This window comes from Bison bison, unplaced genomic scaffold (genome assembly GCF_000754665.1).
Source record: "Bison bison bison isolate TAMUID 2011002044 unplaced genomic scaffold, Bison_UMD1.0 scf7180017864146, whole genome shotgun sequence".
In the NCBI taxonomy this organism is placed as follows: domain Eukaryota; kingdom Metazoa; phylum Chordata; class Mammalia; order Artiodactyla; family Bovidae; genus Bison; species Bison bison.
In genome coordinates, this window is record NW_011494718.1 from 12,417,322 (window position 1) to 12,443,610 (window position 26,289).

The 26,289-nt window shown below is 41.6% G+C and overlaps 1 protein-coding gene across 12 annotated transcripts in view; it reads left to right on the forward strand.

Annotated features, from left to right (window-relative positions):
- The window catches only part of TLN2 (talin 2), a 499,482-nt gene that overhangs the window by 231,162 nt on the left and 242,031 nt on the right, over positions 1-26,289 (forward strand). Inside the window, exon 1 of one of the 12 annotated variants that reach the window (XM_010840792.1) lies at positions 23,106-23,256. The exons of the other annotated variants lie outside the window; for them this stretch is intronic. The gene's annotated coding sequence lies outside the window, so the exon portion shown is untranslated. Of the gene's footprint in view, positions 1-23,105; positions 23,257-26,289 lie in introns of those variants that run through there. 12 annotated transcript variants of the gene reach the window in all.

Here is a 26,289-nt window from a genome sequence, read left to right on the forward strand (position 1 = left end):
CCCTTGGTATCTCTGATTTTCTTGAAGAGATCTCTAGTCTTTCCCATTCTGTTGTTTTCCTCTGTTTCTTTGCATTGGTCACTGAGGAAGGCTTTCTTCTGTCTCCTTGCTATTCTTTGAAACTCTGCGTTCAGATGAGTATATCTTTCCTTTTCTCCTTTGCCTTTAACTTCTCTTCTTTTCTCAGCTATTTTTGAGGCCTCTCCAGACAGCTATTTTGCCTTTGTGCATTCATTTTTCTTAGGGATGATCTTGATCCCTGTCCCCTGTACAGTGTCATGAACCTCCATCCATTGTTCTTCAGGCACTCTATCTATCAGATCTAATCCCTTGAATCTCTTTGTCACTTCCACTGTATAATCATAAGGGATTTGATTAGGTCATACCTGAATGGTCCAGTGGTTTTCCCTACTTTCTTCAATTTCAGTCTGAATTTGGCAATAAGGAGTTCATGGTCTGAGCCACAGTCAGCTCCTGGTCTTGTTTTTGATGACTGTATAGAGCTCCTCCATCTTTGGCTGCAAAGCATATAATCAGCCTGATTTCGGTGTTGACCATCTGGTGATGTCTATGTAGAGCTGTCTCATCTGTTGTTGGAAGAGGGTGTTTGCTATGACCAGTGCATTCTCTTGGCTACAGTCTGTTAGCCTTTGCCCTGCTACATTTTGTGCTTTAAGGCCGAACTTGCTTGTTACTCCAGGTATCTCTTGACTTACTACTTTTGCATTCCAGTCCCCTCTGATGAAAAGGACATCTTTTTTTTTTGGTATTAGTTCTAGAAGGTCTTGTAGGTCATCATAAAACTATTCAACTTCAGCTTCTTCAGCATTACTGGTTGGGGCATAGACTTGGATGACTGTGATATTGAATGGTTTGCCTTGGAAATGAACAGAGATCATTCTGTCATTTTTGAGATTGCACCCAAGTACTGTATTTCAGACTCTCTTGTTGACTATGAGGGCTACTCCGTTTCTTCTGAGGGATTCTTGCCCACAATAGTAGATATTATGGTCATCTGAATTAAATTCTGGAGAAGGCAATGGCACCCCACTGCAGTACTCTTGCCTGGAAAATCCCATGGGCAGAGGAGCCTGGTAGGCTGCAGTCCATGGGGTCGCTAAGAGTCGGACATGACTGAGCAACTTCCCTTTCACTTTTCACTTTCATGCATTGGAGAAGGAAATGGCAACCCACTCCAGTGTTCTTGCCAGGAGAATCCCAGGGACGGGGGAGTCTGGTGGGCTGCCATCTATGGGGTCGCACAGAGTTGGACACAACTGAAGTGACTTAGCATCAGAATTAAATTCACCCATTCCAGTCCATTTTAGTTCACTGATTCCTAAAATGTCAATGTTCACTCTTGCCATCTCCTGTTTGACCACTTCCAATTTACCTTGACTCATGGATCTAATATTCCAGCTGATCTATTTCAAGTAGCAAAAGATGATGCTGTGAAAGTGCTGCACTCAATATGCCAGCAAATCTGGAAAACTCAGCAGTGGCCACAGGACTGGAAAAGGTCAGTTTTCATTCCAATCCCAAAGAAAGGCAATGCCAAAGAATGCTCAAACTACGGCACAATTGCACTCATCTCACATGCTAGCCAAGCCAGGCTTCAAAAGTATGCGAACCGAGAACTTCCAGATGTTCAAGCTGGATTTAGAAAAGGCAGAGGAACCAGAGATCAAATTGCCAACATCCATTGGATCATAGAAAAATAAGAGAGTTCCAGAAAAACATCTACTTCTGCTTTATTGACTATGCCAAAGCCGTTGACTGTGTGGATCACAACAAGCTGTGGAAAATTCTTAAGGAGATGAGAATACCAGATGACCTGACTTGCCTCTTGAGAAATCTGAATGCAGGTCAAGAAGCAACAGTTAGAACTGGACATGAAACAACAGACTGGTTCCAAATTGGGGAAAGAATATGTCAAGGCTGTATATGTCACCCTGTATTTAATGTATATGCAGAGTACATCATGCAAAATGCCAGGCTGGATGAGGCACAAGTTGGAATCAAGATTGCTGGGAGAAATATCAATAACCTCAGCTTTGCAGATGACACCACCCTTAAGGCAGAAAGCTTAGAGGAACCAAAGAGCTTCTTGATGAAAGTGAAAGAGAAGAGTGAAAAAGCTGGCTTAAAACTCAACATTCAGAAAACTAAAATCATGGCATCCAGCCCCATCACTTTATGGCAAATAGATGGGGGAACAGTGGAAACAGTGACAGACTTTATATTTTTGGGCTCCAAAATCACTGAAGATTGTGTCTGCAGCCATGAAATTAAAAGACGCTTGTTCCTTGGAAGAAAAGCTATGACCAACCTAGACAGCATTTAAAAAACAGAGACTTTAATTTGCCAACAAAGGTCTGTCTAGTCAAAGCTATGGTTTTTCCAGTAGTTGGGTATGGATGTGAGAGCTGGATGATAAAGAAAGCTGAGTGCCAAAGAATTGATACTTTTGAACTGTGGTGTTAGAGAAGACTCTTGAAAGTCTCTTGCACTGCAAAGAGATCAAACCAGTCAATCCTAAATGAAATCAGTCCTGAATATTCATTGGAAGGACTGATGCTGAAGCTGAACCTCCAACCCTTTGACCACCTGAAGTGAAGAACTGACTCATTGGAAAAGACCCTGATGCTGGGAAAGATTGAAAGCAGGAGGAGAAGAAGATGACAGAGGATGAGATTATTGGATGGCATGACCGACTCGATGGATGTGAGTTTGAGCAAGCTCCGGGAGTTGGTGATAGATGAGGAGGCCTGGCATGTTGCCATTCATGGGGCCACAGAGTCGGACATGACTGAGCAACTGAACTGAATTGCTGCCAGTGAGATCAGAAACCCAGGGGCGGGGGGTAGCATAAATGTTGGTGATTTTGTTGATAGCATCAATTTGATATGGTGAAAGATCTTGGGGAAATGTGATGACATCATGGATCAGGAGAACACAGGGAGGCCTGGCCTCTCTCTACAGATCTGGTGATTTCAAGTCCTAAGAGCAGATAAGATCCACCAGGCAAAGGTGTGGAAGAGGAGGAGGAGGAAGAGGAGACTCAAGGATCATGAGGTTTAGGCAAGGTAGAGAGCCTCCAGAGGAGACAGAGAGGGAGGAGGTCAGAGATGGGAGGTCTACTAGAGCACCCACTGGTGTCCAGCGCTGTGCAGGGGGGCAGACTGGACAGGGAAGGCCTATGTTATCAGCAGGGAAGAGATGTGAAAAGTGGCCAGAATGGGTTCCGGTGGAGTACTGGGCAGAAACCAGAAGATGAGCAATTAGAGGTCTTTCAGTGTACCCTGAGAACCCTTGCAGGGACTGTGCCTGTTGGGGGAGGACAGAGGCAGTGTGGGAGCCCTGAGGGCTTGTGAGCATGCAGGAGCGGGGCGGTGGGGGTGGGTGTTTCTTTGCTTTAGAGGTGGAGGAAAAGTTAGTAGAAAGGAATGCTCATCTGGACTAGCTTCCTTTCTGAGCTTACTGCAAAAAAAAAAAAAAAAAAAACTTTGTAATTTTTTAGAAACAATCACAAACTTAAAGAAATACTTGAAAGTACAGCACAAAGAATGATTCCCTGAACCATCTGATTTTAAGTTGCCTACCTAATGCAGAGTCATCCCCGGTTACTTTTATTTGAGCAGGTGTTTCCTAGAAAAGGCCATCCTTGAACTAACCACAGTGCAGTCATCACAATTACTGCCATCTAATCCTCAGATGCCCTTCAAGTTGCACCACAAATGTCCCTTTCACGTTCTTTATAGCAAGAGAACCAAACGCAGAATCATTCATTGTGACTACTTGTCACGTGTCTTTTATGTGTCCTTTGTCTTCCTTAGTTTCAATGGTCCATGAGCCTCTTCTGGACTTTGATGACTGTGACACTATTGCAGCTGAAAAGACTATTAGTTTGTAGCTTATCTTTCAATGTTACGGTCTTATCTCATGGATAAATTGAAGTTGTGCATCTTTGGTCAAGAATATCACAAGAATGATGCTGTTCGTTTTGTGTCCTGTCACTGGACTTCCCAGGTGGCTCAGTGGTAAAGAACCTGCCTGCCAGTGCAGGAGATGTAGGAGACTCAAGTTCGATTCCTGTGTTGGGAAGATCCTGGAGAAGGGAATGGCAACCCACTCCAGTATTCTTGCCTGGGAAATGCTATGGACAGAGGAGCCTGGTGGGCTACAGTTCATGGGGTCACAAAGGTTTGGACATGACTGAGCACACACACATGTGGTACACAATCTAGTTTTGTCCCATTACTGATGATGTTCGTGTCATCACATGATTGAGGTTGTGTTGGCTAGATTTTACTCCTGTAAAGGTTTTGATTGTTGTTTTGTTTTTCTCTGTTCTATTCAAAGTCAATGAATAACGACTTTGTTGGGAGATACTTGGAAACTGTGTAACTATTCCACTTCTTATCAAATTTTCATTTTGTTTATTCATTTATTTATTTTGGTAGGGACTAATGTTTCATATTTTATTCAGCAAGACATAATCTGTAACTATTATTTTTCTGTTCACATTGTTCTTGATGTGACCAGTGGGAGCCCATTCGAATTTGTTCCTGTGGCCTTTTGATGCATCATCGTTCTTTGAGCAATTCTTTACTTTCTAATAGAAAAAGAAATGCCGGGTTCATCTTATATTTCCCCTTTTCCAGCCATTTCTCCAAGGAGCTTTGGTAGCTTTTATTAGAAAAAAGGTGATTTGAAGCCAATATCTGGGCACTGAGAGTGCTCTTTGCTACTGGGGTATCATCCATCCCAGGCTTCCTCAGTGGTTCTTGATATTTACAGTATTGTGATTTATAAAGCCAGAGTGAACATAGAATTAGCAAATACTGAACCATTGCTCCTTGGGGAAATACAGGGTTGGGTTCTTGCCAGCCTCAGGTCACAACATCTTTGTTAAGTAATCCGTATGTAACCATGTATTTGTGTGTTTCTGTTTAAAGACAATGTATTTAATATATATTGTTGATTCATTTACATTGAACTCTTGGCCAACAGCAGTTTTCCCCATGAGGCACATTGCAGCATCCATGTGCTTAGGAACACAAGACAGGTCATCACTACGCTTGGGGCCGTTTTAAGCAGTGTAAATACCAAGCAAACCACAGAAAATGCAAAGAACATGGCACTAAATAGACCACAATAAGGACATGTTCACAGTGTGAGAGCTGAAACAAGACGGCAGGGCACTGCCTTCTTGAATCTCAGCTGGGAAAATGTATATCATGTCACTCAGAATTTTTCCTACTCTACATGTGTCCAAGAATAACCAGGAAACTGCTGCAGGTATCAAGTTTAGGGTTACAAGTAAACTTTCCTGAGTAAATGGATTCAGAAATATGGAATCAGTAAAGGGTGAAGAGTGTATGTGTGTGTGTGTGTACGTATATTCGCTTTGCCAGTACTACGGCTTTGTGTGTCTGTGTATTACAGACATACAGAACAGTATATCTGTCTGCCTGTCTGTCTTGAAAACCTGCCTGTCTATCTTGAAAACTGACACTTGTGCTTTAAATTCCAGTGTAACACCATGGGGTTCCTTCTAGTTTCCCTTTGTTCTGAGCACCATGGTACCCCCTCCCATTCCCATTACTGGCACGTGTTTTGTTCTTTCACACCTAATGAGTTTAAGGCCGAATTTTTCAGAAAGGAAAGGGTGAGTGGTATGATTGCATCTTACGATCACATGTATAATGTATTATGTCACTTTAGGATAGGCTGATATTGAATGAAATAATGTCATTTGCAACAACATGGATGGACCCTGGAGATTATCATACTAAGTGAAATAAGTCAGAGAAAGATAAATATCATATTTCATTCATACGTGGAAGCTAATTTTTTTTAAAAAAATAAAAGAAATGCACTTATTTACAAAACAGAAACAGGCTTATAGATATCGAAAACAAACTTATGGTTACCAAGGGGGAATATGGTGGGGCTGGGGGAAGGAATAAATCAGAACCTTGGGATGAACACACAGATACACTATTATATATAAGATACATAACCAACAAGGACCTACTGCATATCACATGGAACTCTACTCAGAATCCTGGGATAACCTATATGAGAAAAGAATCTGAAAAAGAATGAAAGTATATATATCTATAGCTGAATCTCTTTGCTGTACAAATGAAACTGACACAACATTCTAAATCAACTATTCTCTAAAAAACAATAGGCTGATATTAAAATATTTATAAAGCCTCCTTGTTTTCTCATAATTTGAAATAACGCAAGTATCATCCAGTTTAAGGACAGATTAAAGTTTCAAAGCTGTTGAGTCCCAGGAAATGAAAACTGACTTTATGCTATTGACTTGTGGCAGTGCCATGCTATCTGGTAAACAGAGCACTCACTGTTGTTTTTTAGATCGGGTGTAAATGGTGGGGCTTTGCCAAGTGTGCCAGACCCTCAGGAGTATGTCCCTGCCTGGTAGATTCACCCTCGTGGAGGTGTGTGCCTCTCTTGATAAACATTGAGTCCCTGGAGAGCATGGATCAGGTCTGAGTTTCTCATCACTGTCACCAGAGTTTGGCATATATGAAGTGAGTGGTGAATGTTTGTGTTTGACCACATGCTACCAACTGGCTGCCCACTGTAATGTTCTTGCCCCCTTTTCTTCAGTCTCTCTGCCATGACTTTCCTTCCTACAGGAAGCCTTCCAGGCCTTCACTAACCAGAGGGATTATTCTTGCAAGAGTTTCTGAAGGCTCTGGAGAGTTTTTATAACCTAGTAACTAAACATCAGCTTTGGAGTCAAACAGAGCTGCACTGGATTCCTGACTCTACCACTTACCAGCTACATGGGTAGATGCAAGTAGCGAAACTCTCCCCAATCCGTTTAACAATCTATAAAATGGAGGTGAGCAATGCCTGCCTCATGTGATTCTGCGTAGGAGTAAAGGAGGCAGCATTTTGGGAGGACTTGACGTGTGGCTGCACTTAGTGTGAGCAAAGGTGCTGGTGGTGAATAGCTAGTGACCGGCCCGGAGTGCGTCATGGTTGTTTCCGGGGCATAGGCACTTTCCCCAAGTGCATGATAAACTGCAGCCTGGCCTAGAGACCCCCCTTCTGTTTCTGCCTTCTTTTTTAAACAAATATTTGTTTATTTTCAGTTGTGCTGGGTCTTTGTTGCTGTGCACAGGCTTTCTCTAGTTGTGGTGAGCTGCTCTTTGTTGTGGGGCATGGTGTCTCATTTCGTGACTTCTCTTGCTGCAGAGCACAGGCTCTAGGCCACAGGCTTAAGTAGTTGCAGCTCATGGGCTCAGTAATCATGGTTCAGGGACCAGTTACTCCGTGACATGTGGAATCTTCCCGGACCAGGGATCAAACCCATGTCCCTTACGTTGGCAGGCAGATTCTTATCCACTGTACCACCAGGAAAGTCCCTGTTTCCTACTTCTTGTTTGTGTCTAACTACTGCCTAACGTCCTATCCCCCAACCCCAGCAGCGTGCTGTGCACTCAGTAGGTATTAAAAATCCAATTTGTCATCGAACAATCCTCCTTCTCTTGAAGACCCTTTTACCCGGAGTTAATCTCTATAGTAGAACTGTTTCCTTTTGTTGTGTCAGTACTGGGGAGATGCTGATTATTTTTTCTAACCTTTCTTTTCCTTTTGATGATGAATCAAAATTCTCTATCACATGGTCGATATCACAGTCTGCCACTGCTAGAAAGGGCCGTTTTCCTTGCTTTCTCTTTAATGCAGCTACTGTCCTCAATCCCTGCTGGACTCCTAGGCTCTCCTTAGACAAAGAAGTGGCTGTACAATTACCCTCTGTTTTCACCCATTAGAATAATGGCTACAAATGCCAGGAAGTTCTTAAAATACAACACATTGCTGACCTGGTTATCTTCCAGCCCTGGGTCTTTATGGTCAGGCCTTTCAGTAACGGGACAGCAGTCTGACACACAGTGGCTAATGAGTCTGTCTGCTCAGGAGGTTTTATTTATTTATTTATTTATTTTCTTTTTTTCTTCTTTGCACCAGAAAAGCACTGTTACAAAGTAAGCCATGTTCCTTGAAATAATACTTTCTCACAGCTTAGGACCAACTTTTGCATTTACTCAGTGAGGTGCTGGACTGAATTAATCAATATCCACTCTGTCATTGCTGTGCTGATTTTATATTATGTAGAAATGTTGGTATTGTAAGAATTGAGCATTTGTTCTGCTCAAAATAATATTCCAGGGCTTCTTTCTCAATCTGTTCCTGAAAGACTTGAAATCAGTTGTTTCTGAGGTAGAACTGAAAAGAAATATTAGGAATCATTCATAGCTTTGTAAAATAAAAAACTGAGGGGCTTTCCTGGTGGTCCAGTGGCTAAGACACCATACTTGCAATGCAGGGGGCCTGGGTTCGATCCCTAGTCAGGGAGCTAGATCCCACATGCCACAACTAAAGATCTTGCATGCCACAACTAAGACCCAGCACAGCTAAATAAATAAGTACTAAAAAAGATGAATAGCCAACATTCAGGAATGTGTAGATGATAGCTAGGGATTCTGGGATACAGATAGTAGTTAAGAGCTAAAGCTCAGTGCTCAGATTTCTGAGTTCAGATTCTGACTCTGCCATTCATTAGCTCTGTGATCATGTATAATTTATTTGTTGTCTTTTCCCCATACTTAAATCACTTATAAGATGGGTTTAATGGTTTAACTTTAGTCCTTGGCTTATTAGGGCTTTCTAGGTGGCAGTGGCACCCCACTCCAGTACTTTTTGCCTGGAAAATCCCGTGGATGGAGGAGCCTGGTGGGCTGCCGTCTCTGGGGTTGCACAGAGTCGGACACGACTGAAGTGACTTAGCAGCAACAGGTGGCAGTAGTAGTAAAGAACCGGCTTGCCAGTGCAGGAGATGTAAGACACACAGGTTCAGTCACTGGGTCAGGAAGATCCTGGAGAGGAGGGCATGGCAACCCATGTTAGTATTCTTGCCTGGAGCATCCCATGGACAGAGGAGCCTGGTGGGCTATAGTCCATAGGGGTCTCAAAGATTTGAACACGACTGAAGTGACTTAGCACGCACACACACTTAGCTTTGTCTGGTCATAGAGTATTTACAAGATGGAATGCATAGAATCAAGCATATGGTAAACACTCAATAGATGTATATTGTTATCAATGTACTTTTTTTTTTCATTATCATCTGTATTATAGGGAGAGGGTAGAAATTAAAAATTCCCACTCATAATTAATTAGGATGGTCACCTAATACTCTAATGCCTTAAAAGTAGACTCAGCTGTGTATAGTGTGTATTTCATAAACAAGGGGTCCCGTGTCCTACAAAACATACATACAGCTGACATGGAGCAGGTGGGACTCATACACATTAAGGGTAGGAATGTGAAATCCCCAATCCCTCCCAGCATCAGAGTCTTTTCCAATGGGTCACACTTCACATGAGGTGGCCAAAGTACTGGAGTTTCAGCTTCAGCATCATTCCCTCCAAAGAAACCCCAGGGCTGATCTCCTTCAGAATGGACTGGTTGGATCTCCTTGCAGTCCAAGAGACTCTCAAGAGTCTTCTCTAACACCACAGTTCAAAAGCGTCAATTCTTCGGCGCTCAGCCTTCTTCACAGTCCAGCTCTCACATCCATACATGACCACAGGAAAAACCATAGCCTTGACTAGACGGACCTTTGTTGGCAAAGTAATGTCTCTGCTTTTGAATATGCTATCTAGGTTGGTCATAACTTTCTTTCCAAGGAGTAAGCGTCTTTTAATTTCATGGCTGCAGTCACCATCTGCAGTGATTATGGAGCCCAAAAAAATAAAGTCTGACACTGTTTCCACTGTTTCCCCATCTATTTCCCATGAAGTGATGGGACTCATTTTCTTAGAAAGCACTTAATAAATAATGACTTTTTCAGAAGAGCAGTGCAGAAGTGACATGTTCCTCTCTGTGGCCTATATGGCCTGTGCCATCTGGACTGGGTCTGGCAGGTGAGAAGGTGTCACCCCAGTGTGCATCTTCAGGAAGGTTTTAAAGTTTTTGTTGTTGTTTTATGTAGACCATTTTTCAAGTCTTTATTGAATTTGTTACAAGATTGCTTCTGTTTTATGTTTTGGTTTTTTTTAGCTACCCAACCAGGGATCAAACCCACACTCTCCTGCATTGGAAGGCAAAGTCTTAGCCACAGAAAAGTCCCCTCAGGAAGGTTTTTTAACCTAAGGGGACAAGGCTGTGGTATGCCACATGCTCATAAAATGTCCTGACTGGAGTTTGGATTTAACTGTAAGGCTTCATGGGCTCAGATTGTTTGGACTGTGAGTTTATACATCACAGTGCACAGGCATTCTCTGGAGTGAGGTCAGCGCCTTACTTCTATCCTGTCAGCTTTATGAATGTAAAGGAAACAGTGCAGCGGCTGCAACGTGTCCGGGCAGGAGGCAGAAGTTAGCCCGGCCAAGCCCACTTGCTGCGTCTGAGTTAGGCTGAGTGCAGGGCTCCGCCTGACGCTGTTGGCAGTGATGCGATGGCCATCCTTGATGTGCTCTCCCTTGAGGGCCATCCTTTGAAGGCCTCTCGGCGATCACTTCCTGGTGTTGGCTTCACAGTCTGCTCTCTCTCCCTGAGCTGAGTGACGCCGACGCTTCACCTCCCTGATCTAATATGCTGAGGTATCCACTTACCATCGATTGCACATTTATAAAGAGCTATTAGCAGAGTTGCAGAGAGAAGAAACACAACCGAAACAGAAGCAGGAGACACACTCGCTGCTCTGCCTTTGTCACGCTTCTGTGAGCAGCCTGGCGTGGGCTGTCACACCTGAGTCCTGGAGGCCGCCTGGCACGGCCATGGCCCTCGAAGCCTCCTCACACCTCTGACTGCTGAACTGTTTAAAGTGCCTGTCACTCTGAGTGGTGCTCCTTTGAGGTTTCTGTTCATTGCGGTTTTAGCAACATCTAAATCAGGGGCATAGAGGAGGGAGAAAGATTGTAGTGCTGAAGATGTAAAGGAAGAAATGTATACCTTTTACTACCGAGTGAAAACAGATGCTGTCGCATTTAAAGTATGGACTAGGAAGCAGGCTTTGTCATCAGCCGGATGAAAAGTCCTTTCTTAAAAGAAAGGAGAATCGTAAAGGAGGTTGATGATCCATGCTGGTTCATCTCTCCGTTGCTGTTTAAGATACACATTTCCTCCTTCAGTAACAGCAGAGAGGGCCATAGTCACCCAAGACCTGGGCAAACAGTTCTACAGAGTTTCATTGAATTTGAACTGGAATTTGAACGTTTTCTCCTATTCCTTTATTCCACCTTTTGTTTAGATACTCTGATAGGTCTATGTCCGTCTTCATCAATGATTTCTTGGTACAGATTTGAAAAGTTTTCTTTTTTTTTTTTTTTAATTTCCTGCTTACTGACATTCTTTTTTTCAGATATATTCAGACATGTACATTGACTATCACATTCCTGCATACTTTTTTTTTTGGCACACAGCATGTGGGATCTTAGTTCCCCAGCCAGGGGTCGAACCCCCATCCTCTGCAGTGTAAGCATGAAGTCTTAATCACTAGACCACCAGGGAAGTCTTGGGAAAGTTTTTATTCCATTCTTCTCATCCCTCTTTCCAGTCTTCCCTGCTACTCCTAGGTCACAAAGGGAGGCTCTCAGACATTGGAGCCTGTTACTGTGAGGTGATTACTGAGACCATGGACCCTAGTGTTGACGGAAGACCCTGTAGGAACTCCCAGCTAGAGGACTGGGAGTGACTGTTCCGAACTGGTTGTGTATTAAAATACTCCCGTGTGCTCTAAAGAGGGGCTCAGAGGCATAGACTCTCCCACTGTAGCCAGGGTACTGGCTCACCAGGACTGCATGTTGAAGGCAGCCCAAGTCTCTGTTCACCCGCAGGAGGAACCAGGGAGAGCAGCAAGCTTGGAGAATTAGTCATTCAACCGTCTTCCTCTTGGAAACACTTTTATGGTACAATGAAGGTGGTTATTCCTGAAAACTGGAGAGCTTGCAATGGTGAAGGAGTTTCCTGAAGCTTTCTAGATTGTTTCTCCTGATGTGTTAGTTTTCAGAGTGAAATGTAATGCTGAAGATGTTGAACACCTTTTCCAGCTTTCTATGTAGAGAATAAAGTTTCAGTTAGAAAATATGCATTGTTAAAATGACTTCTAAAGTTTCGATTAATCCTACAAGTTAGACTCACAGCATAGAAGCTAGTTTAGAGGATTGAACAACTGTGCTTTTTAATTTTTGCAGAGCAACTTGGAGAAGCAAAGGAAGCATTTCTAACTGGCCTATACTGTGCTCTGCTTTCTTTTTCCAAGTTTGGATTAAGTTATGTTGCTTGGATGCTGAGATGTTTGATTCTTAGATGAGGGTAGCAATGAGTCTAGGTGAGAGTGTGGTGTGTATTGTCCACAGTCTTCCTTGGGTTGGAGGCGGAGAAGGAAGCAGAGCTGCAGTGTTTTTCTTCCCCCTGAAAAATGTCATATAATTTCCACGTTTGGCTCTGACGACACAGCTCTCTATCCCCTTAAAGAAGAGTGAGAGAGAAGTATGGAAGCTCTTGGTGTGGGCTTACTCATAGTTGTGGCTTTTCTTAGCTTAACTTCAGTTTATCTCCTTCGATGAGTCACTCACATACCCTATTATCCAGCTCTAATGGCTTTAAATATAGTCTTTGTTTTCCTATTTCTGCAGAACGCGTCTTTATTAATGTATTTCTTTATTTGGCTGCATCGGGTCTTAGTTGTGCCATGTAGGGGCTTCTGCTGTGGTGCTCAGACTCTCTAGTTGTGGTGTGAGCTTGGTTGCTCCACGGCATGTGGGATCTTAGTTCATTGACCACGGATCAAACCCTTGTCCCCTGCATTATAAACCAGATTCTTAACCATTGGACCACCAGGGAAGTCCCAGAAAGTGTTATTTTTATATCAAGCTAATCCTTGCCATAGGAGTCCAACTGGACTTTTCATTAATAACTGTAGTGGGTTGAATAATATCCCCTCCAAATTCATGTCTACCTGAAACCCCAGTGTGGGACCCAGTTTGGAAATATTCAGTGTAGATACAATTGCTTAAAGATAGAGGTGTGATTGTACTGGGTTAATCTGATGACTGGCATCCTTATATAAAGAGGAGAGGACACAGAGAGATACACAGAGAAGGGTGACTTATGTGGAGATGGAACCTTCGGAAAGCTCCAAGAAATAAGGAGTGATTCTCCCTAGAGTCAGCTTGGGCTTTCCTGGTGACTCAGATGGTAAAGAATCTGCCTGCAATGCAGGAGATCCAGGCTTGATTCCTGGATTGGAAAGATCCCCTGGAGAAGGGAATGGCTACCCACTCCAATATTCTTCCCTGGAAAAATCCATGGATAGAGGAGCTTGGCAGGCTGTATGTATAGTCCATAGGGTTGCAAAGAGTGGGACACCACTGTGCAAATAACACTCCCTAGAGTCATCCTGAAGAGGGTGACCCGCCAGAGACTCTTGATTCCAGACCTCTGGCTTCTGTAGCTATAAGAAAATAAAGTCCAGTTGTTTGAAGACACCCATTGTATGGTAATTGTGAAGAGTCAGACACTGAAGTGACTGAGCCCACATGCATGCACATGGCAGCTCTAGGGAATTAATGTAACAGCCACTACAAAATGGCATAGTTTGAAGGCCATCCTCTTACTGACCTTCAGCTTGAGGTGCTGTGAGGTGAGCAAGGTTTTAAATTGTGATTATACTCAGTGTTTATACTCAGTGCAGTGAAATTTTCCATGTACAGGAAGCTGCTGTGTCTGGTAAGCCTTCCATTTTAATTTGGTCAATGTGTTGTAAAAGGCGACTTACTGGAATCCTGTGCCACTTGAAGGAGCTCCCGTGGACTTTTTAAATCTTAATTTGTAGGAAGTGGTCTGTGGGGCTAGATGGCTGTTGCCTTTGCTATTCCACCACGGTGATTTTTCAAATTCCTTAAACCTGCTTGTGTAGCAAGTTGGGACTTAAGGAATAAGAAATCGATTGTGTCTTTTAAGGATGTATTTGTTCACACCTTCAGTGCTCAAGGACTGGGGTTGGGGTGTCAACAAACAAGATGGAAACGCTACAAAGGATGCAAGATTGCCCTCTGTGACGGGATCCTCTTGAATGTCCACTGGGAAGCACAGCATTGGGAGCACAATCTGCTGCCCCACATGTTATCATCAGGAGAAAGGGAAGTCGATATGCAGTTACTGAAAGCAGTGTCTTTGAAGGGAGTTGTGACTCTTGATCAATAGAGATAAAAATGCAGCATCTTGAGGACATTGATTCAGCCTCCCTGTGTGTGGTACCCCTAGGCCCATATTCCCAAGTGTGTTCTGGAAGCATAAATCAAGGTGAGTCAAGTCCTCAGGCTGCGGAACTCGATTGTGCAGCAGTGATATGTTCCCCTGGAGTGGTGATGGAAGTGGCAAAGTGTCTGAGAAACATCCCCAAGAGCCTGCAGCCTTGCGCTTCCACGTGATGTTCTTTGGCTTGATTTCTTGCAACAGGAGCCCTCTCATTTGCTCTGAAGGGCTCCCTGACCATTAAGAATTGGCCCAATGGAAAAGTCTCTCTTATTTTCATTATCAGATGCTCAAAAGGAAGGGCGAACTCCAGAGATTTCCCCACACAGAATTTCTAGTGATCCTACTAAGAGAGCCTCCCAACTCAGACAAGCTCAGGACATGAAGCCAATTTGGATTGGAAAATCACTCTGCTAGCTTTAGATGTCATGTATGCACATTCACGAAAACCTGGCTGCTCTCCAGAAGAAAGCATTTGCTGTCATCCTTCCCGGGAGGTGCTCCACGTGAGCCAAGCTTTTCTGGAACTGACAGGGCTAAGTGCTAGAAGGGGTGGAGAGCAAAGGGAAGGATAATAATGTCTTTCTAATATGAACTCTACTGGGCATTACTTACTCAATTTAGTCTTTAGGGTGTTCCTGTGGTTTGTAGACGTTTCTTAATGTGAAAATGATTTTTAGCCTTAATTTGGAAATTGAGGACCACAAAGTTAAAATGATTCACTCCAGGTTATACAGTTAAGTAATTATTAATAGTAGAGACTTCTTTTGGGAGCACAGAAGAAAAGAAATGGGAAAAGTATAAGTGAGTATGTATATGTATGTGTAAATACAGGGACATTTTTTTACTGATGATTTCTGATTTCAACTATTTAATTGCAACTTAGGAAGGACTCTTTCTGGTCTAGAAGGATGCAACAGGCTCCATTCAGTCTAAGGTGTAAGGTGAAGACTGCAGAGTGATATATTGTACCCATACTTATTAAGCATGTACCCCTTCCATGCACAAAAGGATGCAGAGAAAGCCCCAGTTTCTTGTTCTTCCCTTGGACCATGCAATTAAATGCAGTTAATCTGCATTAAACAATGCAGATTAAATAACATAGAATTGAATAATCTATAATTGTGTCTACTAAGGAATTTTATATATTCTGTTCTTCATTTAAAAGAAAACAGACAAGTAGCGTTTTGTAATTTGTTTTACACACATGCTCATGAGTTTTTATTTAATATATGAATTGATTTTTTGTGTGTGTCAGTGATAAAAGGGACAAAACCTTAGCCCTGCACTGTGTCATGGAAAATCCAACTTTATCTTAATGAAAGGAGATGGACTTTGGGTTTCTCTCGGGCCAGTTCTCTACCCTTAATAACCCCATAAGCTGTTCACATGACATCCATCACTGCCTAGACCGATGGCTCAGAGGCCATCGATGTTGCTCATTGTCTTGGTCTGTGTACCCTGCGCAGCTGGCCCTTAGCGCCAGCCAGTCTTCCTTACCCTAGCTGACAGTGCTAATCAGGATGATCAATATGACCTCCCCTCCAAATGGCACATCACTAAGTGGATTTTCTTTACTTAATATCCATACGGAGTGACTGTTTGAATGGACAGTGGAGATTTTAGCAAGCCCTCTGCTAATAAACCTGTGCTACAGTAGAAAGGAATTAAACATGACCATACCAGTGGGAGCAGAGCTGTTTGGGAAAGGGGGTCCCAAACCAGGTGAGTTTAGGTAAATAGTCTAGCATTTTAGAATTACTTTCCATGTGTTTTTCCACAACTAAGCATGAAGGGGGCTAATGGTTTGAACCTATGTGGAAAATCATTTGTTCTATTTTCCTCGAAAATCTCAGAGCTTTAAGTCAAAGGAAAAGTGAGCACCTCTTGTATAGTTCATCCAGAGATCTAGTGATGGTTCTGTTTACCAAAACCAAGTATGAATTTGTGAATGAGTTTTTGCTGACTGTGTTGATAAGATAGCAGTCATAAGCTCATTCTGTAGTTCATGCATGAAATACATTTATAGAATGTAAATGTATCTTACCTTAAATTTAAATCATAGCTAATCCATGCCAGCACCAGCTGAGGTCACTGTGCAGTATAGGTAGTCAGCTCTATGGCTACTGCTAATATGAATGTGGACAGGAATTCAAAGTGTAAGTTGTCTTCTAAGACTTTACTTCTTAGTGAGTTGACTGTTATCATTAGGCAGTTTTTCATTTGACATAAGACCTTTGATTTGTTTTTTTTTTTTTTTTTTGTAAGTTCATGTATTTCATTTGGGGCTGGAGATAAGGCTGAAAAGAGTAAAGTATGTGGGGACGTGTTTGCATTCATAAGAACTGTTGATTGGCCATTTCATTGAACAGGGACCCATCAAGTTCACTACTCTTGTTAGAGCTACCCTTAATTGGTTTTTTGGCTTGCGGTATTATTATTTTTCCTTTGCTGTCAACTGTATGATGGCTGAGGTCCAGAATTTCCACTGTTCCCCTAAATACAGAGGAGAGTGAGGGATTTGATATATCTGCAGGGCCCAAGAATATACGTTAAGGGTCCTACTCCAAATGGTTTCACAGTAAAGCTATGAGGGAATTTTGTTTTCTACTCAGAAGTAATACATTGCTGCTGGTTGTCAGTGGCTGGTTTAACATTCCTTAGATCCAGGAAGATTTACACTGTTGAACCTCCAATGCTTGCTCTTTGCAAATGGTCACTTTTCCATGTTTGTTCTCAAGTTTGAAAAACTTAGTGTTAGATAGTTTCTGATGGATTTAAAAGTTACTGTGACACTCAGGAAATTCTTTGCTACTCACCAGATAGAGTAAGCCACCTCTGCCCTTCTGAGCAAATCTTCTTGTCTGTAGCCCCAAGAAGGGTGTGGAGTGTTTTGATCCTGGAGAACCTAGAAGTGGGAAGGTCTCAAATGACACAGGGCATGGGAGAGTGCTATTTTGTAGCTTAGGCTCAGAAATTGGGCTGTCAAAAGGTGTAAGATTTTCTCTTTGGAGGGCAGAGAGAGGGGGAAAAAAAAAAAAACAACTATCACAGTAATGAGGGAAAAACCAAAGAAATGGATAAGCTTTGACAGTTTTCTTCTGCTGCTTTGTCAGATTGTCTTCAAGAGCTTAGAGTACTGACTTAATCCCTTAACAATCCTGTGTGTTATGTCAAAAGTGTGTGGTTGTGTGTGTGCATGTCTGTGTATGTACAGTTACATAATAAGCATAAGTACATGATGGAGTAAAGGCGAGAAGACAGCTTACTTTTTATTTTATTTTTTTTTAAAACCTAAGTATGAAAGCTAAAAACACCACATTAATGTGACATCTGTTGACCAAATAGGAAAAAAGCATCGCAACTAAGCAAGATCAGGCCTGTCTTAATTAGAAGTTGTTGCCTGGGACAGCTGGAGCATGGTGACCAGAAAATTGTTTGTACCAATAACATCTAGATGACTTGTTTTTCCTGCCACCTAAGGGAAGTGTTGTTGGGCTTTGGGGATAACTGGAAGATGTAGGAGTGTGTCTTGTCATTGTTCTGGTCAAGGCTGATGTGGGAGTATTGGGGGCAGTAGCAGGAGGATCCAACTGCAGATTGCATTGCTTGCATCCTGCAAACCATCCAGAACTCTGGGGCTTGGCTTTGCTAGCCAACATGCATATAAGCCTTCAGACTGTAACTCAGGCCTCTGACCTACTTTTCTGGTTGCGCCTGCCTAAGCGAACCCATTAGGAGAACTCTTCCTAGTTGGAACCGTGCTGATCACAACTAAAACCTTTCACAGCGTAGGGTTGTAGTGGAGCCCCCTACATTGGGTATGGTTGGGCTTTGGAGGCTGCAGTGTGAGTTGGGGATATTTCACTGTCAGAGATCATAATTGGGTGAAAGGGAAGTGGATGTAGGCAGTGGTTAAGTCTAAGAGTCTGAGAAAATGCCTTTTGCCATGAACTGGTCTTTAGCATCCGTTCTGTTAGTACGCGGTGGTGAGCCAAGAGGAAGTCACCAACTGCTGGGAACAGCTAGGCTCCTGTGCCCTGGCAAGGGCAGGGAGAGGACAGGAACTGCCACAGCATATGTTCAGGGGATTAAGGGGAGCATGGGCTGAAGCTGATGGGCAAGGAGGAATCTTAAATGGAGCCAGTTGTCTTTTTATACCATAAGATTCTTCTTTCAGATCCAGGCAATCTGGGCTTCCGTGTCACCAGCCTGGCTTGTGGACTGCACTCTGGTGATGTTATTTTGCTGGAGAAAGCAGAGATGAATGAGCAGATGGGAATGGATGCTGGACGATTATGGGCTGCTCCTGTGTGATTGTGCAGCACAGGGAGTCAGGGGATGTGGAGGCTATAGGGAGGATAGGTCTGCATTCCCCATAAAATCCATTCTCATTCTTTTCTGAAAGGTGAGCAGAGTCCACATTCTCCCATGTGCCACAAGGCGAGTTGGACAGCATGTGTCTTCCTACAGCTCTCAACCTCAAACCATTCCTCCTAATGATTTTTTGAGCATTTGGGTGATAGCACAGAAGGGTACGTGTGAGACGTTAGCACTTGTAAATACACATAAGACATTTTAATAGGAGCTGATCATGCATTTGAAGCTTTCAAAATTACTGACATTCAGATTTTCAGAGTGATAGTTCTACCTTGTATCTGCTAGAATTGTGTTCTGTAGCTTATGAAAATATGAACGATTATTTTTGTTGATTGTCATCCATTTAAACAAACAAAAACATCAAAAATAGGGGTTTGCTGCTGCTGCTAAGTCGCTTCAGTCATGTCCGACTCTGTGCGAACCCATAGATGGCAGCCCACCAGGCTCCCCCGTCCCTGGGATTCTCCAGGCAAGAACACTGGAGTGGGTTGCCATTTCCTTCTCCGAAATAGGGGTTTATTGTTCTCCTTTGCTGGAGTAATAACATAAATAGCTTACTGACATCATCCTAAATAGGTCTCTTGCCCTAAGAAATCTGCAGTCAAAAGCCCAGGTCAAAGCACTATTGACTGAGGTGTAGGAAAAAAACAAATGTGCTCACTACTGGCTTTTAAAATTTTCTTTCCTAATTTCAAATCCTGAGTCTTTTGAGATAAATGAACTCAAGGATCCAAGACTGACATTAGCTTTCTCCCTGATAGGGGTGAGCCAACAGGAATGATGTGCACCCAGACGTATGGCATTAGATGCTGGCAGTCCACTCTTACGATCACCACTTATTACATAAGAGGAAAGTGGGAATCAAATTGATAAATGCCTTGTCCAAGGACACTCAGCTCTTTGAGGCCTGTATATTGCTATGCTATATGGGAAGTTACAAAGCAGAGCTTTAAGTTGGACCAGGTGTCTGTGGTTACTAGTGTGAAGTTGACATATAGATGAAATTAAAGATGTCACGAGTCATGTTTGGTACTGAATGGTGGACATAGAGGGGAAAAAAGCTTGAGTGTGGGATGAGGACAGATATTAGTGTTTTTCCTCTTGGCAGATGTTCAGTTATATTAACATAAGTATTTTAAACCCTTCCCTACTAAAATAGAACTGTGTGTTTATTATTTTGAGGGTTGAAAGGAAGGACTAAGGTAAGTGCTGGTGGTTAAAGAAGCAAGGAACGACTTGCTTTATGCCTGCTTATTCCAGCCACGCCTTTATTACACATGCTTTTTAAAATTTCATCATCACCAAAGGCTAATGCAGTGCTAGTAGGTAGACCATTTTGTTTCTTGGCAAAAGAGAATTCTTAAGGGGCTGATCCATTCTCTTGGATGTGCAGAAAGATTTGATATTAAATTCTCTACCCTGCCAAAGGCAGAATGATATAGAATCATATCCCAGATACCTCAGTCGCTTTCATCATGAGGAGCCTTAATAGATATTTCCCATTCTGTCTTGCTGTCTCTTTGTCCCTCCTAATGGAGGGAGTTGGTGAATTTTGGGAACAAGCCAAAGAGGGGATTAGGGAAGCTAAGTCTTCATTTCTGCTATTAACTTGTATTCATAGAATAATATTTAATAGCTGCAATTATCCTTGAGATAAGTGAAGAGGTTCGTCATGCAGAGAATCATATTGTGAAACATTGATTTGTGCTTTTTAGAGGCTAACACAGAAATTGAACTGCTGTGTGTCAGAGGCATTATTTTAAAAATAGAGCCATACTGAATGCATGCTAAGGGTTTTGTCTCTTAGCTGTACCAGAATTACCTCTACTTATTTGCGTTTCAAAAATTGGTTATAACATCATTACAGTATCATTGTGCAGTACATGAATTTTCTTTGCCTTTTCTAATTTCTCCAGCGTTGGGTTCTTTAAGAAACCATCTTGTAAAAACTTCCAGAATGAATGATTCTTATTTTCAGCTTGCTGGTTTTGTCTTCTCAGTTCTTTCCAGGTAGGGGTTGTGTTGTTTGCTCTGCCTTGTTATGTGGAGTTTTGAAGCACTGGAATTTCTTCATTCATTAGGATTCTGGTTGAACTATGACTTGAGTTTCCAATAGGGAAAATTATGAACAGGATGAAATCACACATGGACTGTCAATATGGAAAGTGGATGTTCTCCTTTTCTATAGTTCCGATACAGAATCAGAACTTCATCATTGTACTAGCGACCTAAGATTCTTTGCATTGAGAAACTGAAGATTAACAGTGATGTTAATTGTTAGTCATTGCTCTATTTAAACCTCATGCTGCAGTTATTTAGTCTTGGTAAGAAGCTGAGGGCTATAATTTTCATTCTTCTTTACTAATAACTCACTGTATAATTCTGGCATAAGATTAAATGATCGTAGTTTTGAAACTGTTCTTACACCCACCAAGGCTTCCTTGGCGTTTTAAAGGAACAACTTCAGGTTCTACTTCATGGTTTTCCTGGAGGGCCTTGTACAGGCAAAATCCCAATTAGACAGTGCCATTGCAACAGGAGCAAAAGTTGAAATAATATTATCACTTAAAACATTGTATACAGTAGAATCTTTAAGAAACATTTGTTGAATTAAATGGATTTATTGTTAAGTATGTCTGAGTTATAGTGGAGACCATATTGCTTTCTCTAACCTTGTCTTAAAACAGAGACATTTTTCAAAGGAAGGTCTGGATATTAAGTCTTGATAATTAATCCTCATAATTAAGATCTAGAATTAGAAGAAAGTTTGGATGTTTCTGTATACCAAGTATGGGGAAAGACAGTCTGACAGTAAATGGAAAATTGAGCCTTCTTTTCATAAAGCCTTATTCATCAGAGCTAAGTAGATGTTAAGTGATGGAGGAGGTCTCCTATTTCAAGGAGACATCTTGAGAGGACTTTTAATTTGGAAGCTGCTAGGAGGACCCATCTACTCACTAAAGCAAAAAGTTGCTTGTAGCTTATAGGATCAGAGCAGGGAGTTCTGGGTGGCCTTGCAGCAGTCAGTCATGTGGTAATCATATTCAGCTACATTTTGCTCTACTCCAATAATTTCCTATCCTGCTAACCTGCTGCTGCTGCTGCTGCTAAATCGCTTCAGTCACATCCGACTCTGTGCGACCCCATAGACGGCAGCCCGCCAGGCTCCCCCGTCCCTGGGAATCTCCAGGCAAGAACACTGGAGTGGGTTGCCATTTCCTTCTCCAATGTGTGAAAGTGAAAAGTGAAAGTGAAGTTGCTGAGTCTAGTCTGACTCTTAGTGACCCCATGGACTGCGGCCCACCAGGCTCCTCCATCCATGGGATTTTCCAGGCAAGAGTACTGGAGTGGGGTGCCATTGCCTTCTCCTGGTGACTTACCTATTTGGTGGTGAAACTATCAATTTTCCATTTTTTGTATCAGTCCTTATGCTGGTAGACCAAAACTTAGGTAGGTATCATCTAGGCTCCATCACTTCCTTGGTGTCACCAATTTTATGTGGTCCCTGGATGGCATAGGTCAGATAATCATTATATGTCTGCTGCATAATGGATTATCATAAATGGTGAGCCCATCTCTGTGTGAGATGTAACTTCAATGTCACTCTTACATGACACTTTCCAAGACTGTCCAGCTTCTAAGGTGATTCTTCTTTTCTGTGGTGATTCAGAGAGGAACTCTGAGCCGAGCACCAGAAGGTATCTCAGTGATAACCTGTTATTTTTGTTTTTAAAATTTCTTATTTCTGGCCTGTCTTTCTCCATGGGTATCTGTTAGTTTTATGGATGGCTTTCTCTCTAATGAGGCACTTTCTGAAGTTTTCTTGACGTTCTCAGGTAGGTTCCCTGTGAGGCTAAGCCATGAGCTATCAGAGGGAGACAGTTTTCTTTTGATTGCAAGTGCCTGGCTCAGAGAAGCTCTTATGAAACATTTGTTCCCTTGAGAATGATGGGTATATTGATCTTATGTATTTTCTACTCATCTTCCTACATATTTCTAAACATGGTTTTGAATACATTTTCCTTTTTTTCCACTTTCTTTGTGTTTGTGAGACCCAATAAAAGGCAAATATTAAGCTATTTAAAAAATTTAAAGACTCAGTTAAACCAAGTTCTAATCCATTTAAGCCTTGAAAAAATCTCTTTTGAATACATGAACATTTATTCTAAAGGTAATTGAAGATGCAGAGGCCATTTTTATACCTTCTTCCCATCATTCTCTATTTAGAGAATCTCTTCTATCTGTGTCTTCAAAATCAGGAAATTTTCTTTCCTTTTTTTTTTGTTTATTTGATGAAATGGTTGTCCACTGTCTAATACTCAATAAAAAAGTTAAAGAGTTGTTGGAATGGTTATCAACAAGATTATAAAATCTTGTTTTTACAAAATCCTTGTGCCCCTGTTTGAATATTTCACCAGCCCTGTTGATGTGAGCAAATAGGATATATCTCCTAAAAGGAATTTGACCCCTTTTTTTCCTCCAAAGGCTTACATAATTGAACTACTTCACTCATTGAAATTGAACTACTTCCTGGAAAACCAGCGTTATTTCACAAGCTTAGCCATTAGGGTAAGTGACTGTGAGCTACATATATTTATATGTATACTATACCTTAGGGGCTAGCAGTGTGCAGGGTATATTACTGTTATCCATTAATTTTATTTATTTTGTTGGTTTCACATGGTATCCCTTAAAAGTGAAGTCTTCTTTTTACTTGGCTGGTCATTGGAAAATCACAGAGCACTGAGCTTCACCTCAATGCTTGAAATACTGGATTTCTACAATTACTGAAGGTGATTTCAGACTCTTCAGGAAAAATTCAGTTGCTGCCTTCTCTTCTTATTCATAAATTAATTTTGGACTTGGAAATAGCTATTCTTTCTCCCTACGTCCACTATTCAGTGAAAGTTAGAAGAAAGCTATTTCTTAGTTTTAAAAGCTGATAGGGAAGAAGTGAAATTGGACTCCTGCCTCATACCATATATAAAAAATTAGCTCAAAGTAGATCAAAGGTCCAAATGTAAGACGTAAAACTATAAAACTCTTAGAAGAAAGCATTGGTGTAATGCTTTATGACCTTGAATCAGGAAACAGCTTCTTAACTATTATACCATTAGCACAAGCAACAAAAGAAAAACAAGTAATAAACTGAACTACATATGGCCAGTAGGCACATGAAAAGATGCCCAGCATCACTAATTATTAGAGAAATCTAAATGAAAACTGTAAGGTACTACCTCACACTGGTCAGAATGGCCATCATTAAAAAGTCTATAAGGAGAGGGTGTGGAGCATAAGGGACCCTCCTATGCTGTTGGGAATGTAAGTTGGTACATCAACTGTGGAAGACAGTGTGGAAGTTCTTCAGAAAACTAAAAATAAACTTACCATATGATCCAGCAATCACACTCCTGGGCATATACCCAGATAAAACTATAAGTCAAAAAGATACATGCATCCTTATGTTCATAGCAGCACTGTTCATAATAGTCGAGATACAGAAACAACCTAAATGTCCATCGACACGTGAATGAACAAAGACGATGTGGTACGGATATATGATGGAATACTACTCAGCCATCAAAAGGAGTGAAATAATACCGTTTGCAGCACCAGCAGGCAAGCAGAGATGATCATACTAAGTGAAGGGAAGTTAGAAAGAGAACGACAGATACCCTATGAGATCACTTACATGGGGCATCTAAAATATGGCACAGGTGAACCTATCTACAAAACAGAAACAAATTCTCAGACAGAGAGACCAGACTTGTGCTTGCTAAAACGGGGGGCAGTAACAGGAGGAAGGGACTGGGAGTTTGGGGTTAGCAGCTATAAACTGTTGTATATAGGATGATTAAACAGTAAGGTTCTGCTGTATAGCACAGGGATATTCAATATGTCCTAAATCAAAATGGAAAAAATATAAAAAGGACTTTCTATATATGTGTAACGGAGTCACTTTCTACAGCAGAGATTGGCACAACATTGTAAATCAACTGTGCTTCAATAAAAAATACATATATCTAAAAAATTATATATATATGTATATATATAAAGGGGCTTCCCCTGTGGCTCAGCTGGTAAAGAATCCGCCTGCAATGTGGGAGACCTGGGTTTGCTCCCTGGGTTGGGAAGATCCCCTGGAGAAGAGAAAGGCTACCCACTCTAGTATTTTGGTCTAGAGAATTCCATGGACTGTATAGTCCATGGGGTCGCAAAGAGTCGGACATGACTGAGCGACTTTCACTTTCGTATGTATAAAGAAGTCAGATAGTCCAACAATAAAAAGGCAAATAATCCAGTTTTTAAAATGGAGTAAAGGTTTATCGTAAGGAAGGCTGTGCCCCAAAGGATTGATGCTTTTGAGCTGTGGTGTTGGAGAAGACTCTTGAGAATCCCTTGGACTGAAAGGAGAATCAGTCAATCCTAAAGGAAATCAGTCCTGAATATTCATTGGAAGGACTGATGCTAAAGCTGAAGCTCCAGTACTTTGGCCACTTGATCTGAAGAGCTGACTCATTAGAAAAGACTGATGCTGGCAATGACTGGAGGCAGGAGGAGAAGGGGACGACAGAGGATGAGATGGTTGGATGGCATCACTGATTCCTTGGACATGAGTTTGAGCAAGCTCCAGGAGATGGTGAAGGACTAAGAAGCCTGGCGTGCTGCAGTCCATGGGATCGAAAAGAGTCATACGTGACTGAGCAACTGAACAACAGCAAAAGGTTTAGAATAACTCTTTCTCCAAAGAAGATAAACAGATGGTCAATAATCACATGAAAATGTTCTCAGCATCATTAGTCATCCGGGAGATGCAAATCAAAACCACAGTAAGATAGCACTTTACCTGTTAGAATGGCTATGATCAAAAAGACAGTAAGTGTTGGGGAGAACATGTAGAATCCTCATTCATGTCTGGTGAGGAATGTAAATGGTGTGGCTGATTCAGAATAGCAGGCAGTTTCTCAAAAAATTAAACAAAGAATTATGTTTAGATATATACCTAGGTATATACAGTTCTAGGTATAGACCCAAGAAAAGAGAATTTTGAGAATTTTATCTAAGAGGAAAACAATTTTTTATAAGATTTCATTATTTTAAGAGAATTTTTAGATTTACAATATAAAATTGAGAAGAAAGTATAGAAAGTCCCCATATATCCCCTGCTTCCACATATGCAAAACCTCCCCAATTATCAACATCACTCAACAGAGTAAAAAAAGAAAAAAAGGTTTTAAACCAAGGATGAATCTATATTGACCCCAAATCTATTATCAAAGTTCATAGTTTACCTAAAGATTCACTCTTGATGTGATACATTCAATGGGTTTGGACAAATGCATATAGGGACACCTATTCATCCTTATAATATGATGCACAGTTGCTTTCACTGCCCTAAAAATCCTCTGAGCTCTACTTAACTCCACCCCTAACCCCCAAATCACTGATCTTTTTATTGTTTCCATAGTTCTGCATTTTCCAGAATGTCACATAGTTGAAAGTACACATTACATAGCCTTTTCAGATAGGTTTCTTTCATTCTGTAATATGCATTTAAGGTTTCCCCATGTCCTTTCCTGGCTTGATAGCTCATATTTTTTT